Raw genomic sequence first — 5449 nt, forward strand, 5'->3', positions numbered from 1 at the left:
GAAAAAGATCATAACATAGATTGTGTTACAAATAGTTCCTATAATCATTATAAATTATCAATTTGACTTCAATTAAAACAAATAATTCGAATTTCATCAAAGAACCAATTTTTGACTTTTTGATTTATAAACTTTAACTTCAGAATTAGAATTCAAGAAAAGGAATTGAAGCTTGAACACTTACATATAGTTTGAACAAGGGTTTCCTAACATGATTGCATTTAAGGATTTTGTAAAACACATGAAAATCGAGTTTTGGCTAAAATTGTTCAAGAACTCCGACGGTTTTTTTAAAAAAAAACAAAAATCTGCTTCGTTGATTTGGATTTACAGAACACGAAATTTATGTATGTGATTAGAGTGATTTGTGCAGTGATAAGAATTGATGGATGATTGTTAATGTTTTGGATTCAGTCGACCTTAGCTCACATGTGTACAGATATATTAGAAAGAAGAGTAAAAAGAAACAGATATAAAGAAAAAGAGACTGAGGGGATATATATAAACGTGTTTTTATCTGTCTTTTCTTTTCTTTTCTTTTTTTCAGAATAATTAATAATAATAAACATGTTTATAAATATAATATTATTAACCTTGTTAATAATAAATGTATAATACAAATAATACTATAATAACAATAATAATATTAATGATCTTAATAATAATAAAGATATAATTAATTAAATTATTAATAATAATAACTATAAAACTTAAAATGTTATATTAATAATAATTAATAATAATACTAATAATATTCTTAATTCTAGTATTTAATAATCAATAACTAATAATTCAGTATATTAATAACACTGATTATATTAATAGAAATTTTATAAATAACAAATAATATTTCTGATAATGATAATCATAAGATTTATAACACTAATGCCATTAGTATTAATACTATTATTAGTTATAATAGTATTAATATGATAATAATAATATAACAATATGTATATGTCAAATTTTATATTTATGTCATCATATTATTAATATTGTTATGTATTTTAATAATATAGTAAAAGTAATAATATTACTTCAACAATTTTGTATAAAAAAATAATTACTTATGTAAATTTTAATATTCTGCTAACGTTTATAAATCGTAAAATAGATTTCCTAGTATATTAATCATACCGTTTAATGTGTTGTTAATATTTCACAAATTAACAATCATATATATTCATACATATCTATTTACACAAAATTGTTCGTGAATCGTCAGGCCTAGTCAAAGGGTAACTGATCATCCGAATATAGATCTCAAACTTTCTAGACACAACATTAGGGTTTTTGCTTATCGTGTCGGAAACATATAGAGATTAGGGTTTAAATTTGATCAGAAATTTCCGGGTCGTTACAGGTAGGTACTGTAGTGACCCGAACTTTTCCATGATTATATATTATATGAGATTAATATTTACATGAATAAATGTTTCCAACATGTTAAGCAATCAAACTTGTTAAGACTTGATTAATTGAAATGAGTTTATGTAGACAATTGACCACCCTGTTTGCCTGATGATTCACGAACGTCATAACTTGTGATAATTATATAATCGTTTTTTTTTTATGATGTAAGTTTTTATTTTATATATATATATATATATATATATATATATATATATATATATATATATATATATATATATATATATATATAAGAAATACAATTAAATCAAATATGTACAACTAAAACACTATTTGCTACAGTAAAACACTATTTGCTACAGTAAAACACTATTTGCTACAGTGACTCTTTTTACTCGTATTCAATCCGTATTCGTACTCGTACAATACACAACTTCTAAATGTATATACTATTGGTATATACACTTCAATGATCAGCTCTTAGCAGCCTTAATGAGTCACCTAAATATGTGAAAACCATCATTTGGCAACTAGCATGAAATATCTAACAAAAATATAAATTAATGGAACCTTATATTCAAGGGTAGGATCACGTTTTTCTTCACCAACCATAAACACATTTTCATTCCAACTTTTATACATCAAATTACTCTCTCTCAATTCCTCTATTATTGTTCTAAGTGTTCTTCATCATTTTCTTCATAATCTAGCTCAATCTAGTTATCCTAGATCAACATACAAAATAACTACTCAAGAACACTTCATAAACACTTTAAAGTTTGCAGTTTATTTCCAAGCTTTCTAATCCATTCCAATTATCTAAGATCAAGAAACCTCTGTTATTTACAGTAGGTTATCATTCTAATTCAAGGTATAATTCATATTCAAACTTTGATTCAATTTCTATAAATATAACAATCTTAATTCGAGTAGAAATCTTACTTGAACTTATTTTCGTGTCATGATTCTACTTCAAGAACTTTCAAGCCATCCAAGATCCTTTGAAGCTAGATCATTTCTTGTCACTTCTAGTAGGTTTACCTACTAAACTTGAGATAGTAATGATGTTCATAACATCATTCGATTCATATATATAAAACTATCTTATTTGAAGATTATAACTTGTAATCACTAGAACATAGTTTAGTTAATTCTAAACTTGTTATCAAACAAAGTTAATCCTTCTAACTTGACTTTTAAAATCAACTAAATACATGTTCTATATCTATATGATATGCTAACTTAATGATTTAAAACCTGGAAACACGAATAACACCGTAAAACCGGACATACGCCGTCGTAGTGAACCCGGGGGCTGTTTTGGGTTAGATAATTAAAAACTATGATAAACTTTGATTTAAAAGTTGTTCTTCTGGGAAAATATTTTTTTTATGAACATGAAACTATATCCAAAAATCATGGTTAAACTCAAAGTGGAAGTATGTTTTTCAAAATGGTCATCAAGACGTCGTTCTTTCGACTAAAATGACTACCTCTTACAAAAATGACTTGTAACTTATATTTCTGACTATAAACTTATACTTTTTCTGTTTAGATTCATAAATTTCAGTTCAATATGAAACCATAGCAACTTGAATAACTCAAAACGGATTTAAAACGAAGAAGTTATGGGTAAAACAAAATTGAAATATTTTTACTTGTTGTAGCTACGTGAAATTTGTAACAAATCTATACAAATCATAATTTAACTAACTTATATTGTATTATACATGTATTCTAACATATATTATGTAATCTTGGAATACCATAGACACGTATACAATGTTTTGACATATCATATCGACCCATCTATATATATTATTTAGGAACAACCATAGACACTCTATATGCAGTAATGTTCGAGTTAGCTATACAGGGTTGAGGTTGATTCTAAAATAATATATATACTTTGAGTTGTGATCTAGCCTGAGACTTGTATACACTGGGTCGTGGATTGATTCGAGATAATAAATATTGATTTAATTCTGTACATATAACTGTGGACAACTAGTTGTAGATTACTAACGTTGGACTGCTAACTTAACAAACTTAAATCGTTAAAACGTAATAAAACATATTATGAATATATTTCAATCATACTTTGATATATATGTATATATTTGTTATAGGTTCGTGAATCGATCAGTGCCCAAGTCTAATTCTCAACGAATTAAGAATCTGTGAAAGTGAGTTATAGTCCCACTTTTAAAATCTAATATTTTGGGATGAGAATACATGCAGTTTTATAAATGTTTTACAAAATAGACACAAGTATGCGAAACTACATTCTATGGTTGAATTATTATTACCGAATATCACCCTTTTTAGTCTGGTAATCTAAGAATTAGGGAACAAAAACCCTAATTGACGTGAATCCTAAAGATAGATCTATTGGGCCTAACAAACCCCATCCAGGTTACGGATGATTTAGTACTTTGATTTTATCATGTCCGATGAGAGTCCCGGAATGATGGGGATATTCTAGACGCGTTCTGTTAATGTCGGTTACCAGGTGTTCACCATATGAATGATTTTTATCTCTATGCAGTTTATGCGAAATGCCTAATATGAGATGGATGTTTATGAAAAATGAAATCTTGTGGTCTATTATTACAATTTGATATATATAGGTTAAACATATAACTCACCAACATTTTTGTTGACGTTTTTAATCATGTTTATTCTCAGGTGATTATTAAGAGCTTCTGCTATTGCATGTTAATTAAGGACAAGAATTGGAGTCAGCATGCTTGTAATATATTGTTTAAAAACTGCATTCGGAGATTTAAATCGATGTGTAATATTATTGTAAACCATTATGTAATGGTCGTGTGAAAAATGTTATCTTTTAGATTATCATTACTGGATAATCTACGTCATGATTTTAAAACCTTTAACGATAAAATAAAGGTTATGGTTTGTTTTAAAAACGAATGCAGTCTTTGAAAAACGTCTCATATAGAGGTCAATACCTCGCAAGGAAATCAACTAATATGAAACGTTTATAATCGATATGAACGGGACATTTCATCGTACCCCCACTGCAAATGCCCAACGTATTATTGCCATCGTAGTCAACGACGATAGTGCGTTTGCCGTTCAATGGGCCATTCAAAACAACTTTAAGACTCGGTGACACAGTCATTCTTCTTCACATCCAACTCACCTCAATCTTATACGGTGTCGATTGAGACCACACAATGGAGGCTAAAGCTAACCCTCGAAAATAAACAGGACAAAAGCTAGAAGCTGATTTTGATACACACACAAATGCAAAAGCTAACATGCTATCTGAGCCATTAGTTGAAGCGAATAACAGTTCAAATTATCTATCGTTAAGGATCATGATTTGAAAGAGCGACTTTGTTTGGAGGTTGAGAGGCAAGGATTTTATGTAATGATATTGGGAAGTAGTGGATTTAGTGTAATGATATTGGGAAATAGAGGATTTGGTGCTTTAAAGCGAAAGTTAAAGGGAAAGGGAGATTTTGAAAGTGTTAGCGATTATTGAGTTCCTCTTTGTGTTTGTCTCATGAGGGTTTGACAGAGACAATAGTGCGAAGAAGTCTGGTATTGTGATGACCCAGAAATTTCTGGCCAAATTTAAACTTAATCTTGTATGATTAACGTTTCCGACACGATAAACAAAGTCTATGAAGTTAAATCTCAAACTTTTGAAATATTCAATTACCCTTCGTTTATTCACGATGATGCACGAACAATTATATGTAAATAGATACATATACTATAACTTGAAAACGTAACAAAGTGTTATGAAAACGATACTGTGCATTAACCTTATTGGTTTGATTATCTGATTGATATATTTAACTACGGAGTAAAAGATTATGCCAAACGATTGAATGAAAAGATATTTATTAAGTCTCTTAATGATTATGATATTGTTACGGGTCTCTGTTGTGAGGACCACACTGATTTGAGAAATTATTCCTTTTTAACGGTATTCGGAATAAATGATAAAGTGTTTGTTTAAATAACGTAATTTGGACACATACAATAATTAGAATATTAATTGTTAAGAATTAATTATATGAATAACTTGCTATATGTATTTTAA

At 28.2% G+C, this 5449-nt stretch overlaps 1 pseudogene; it reads left to right on the top strand.

Moving 5' to 3' along the window:
- The first annotated feature begins 4384 nt into the window (after positions 1 to 4384).
- Positions 4385 to 4882, top strand: LOC139855310 (universal stress protein PHOS32-like; annotated as a pseudogene).
- Positions 4883 to 5449: the final 567 nt, after the last annotated feature.

This window comes from Rutidosis leptorrhynchoides, chromosome 6 (assembly GCF_046630445.1).
Source record: "Rutidosis leptorrhynchoides isolate AG116_Rl617_1_P2 chromosome 6, CSIRO_AGI_Rlap_v1, whole genome shotgun sequence".
Classification (NCBI taxonomy): Eukaryota; Viridiplantae; Streptophyta; class Magnoliopsida; order Asterales; family Asteraceae; genus Rutidosis; species Rutidosis leptorrhynchoides.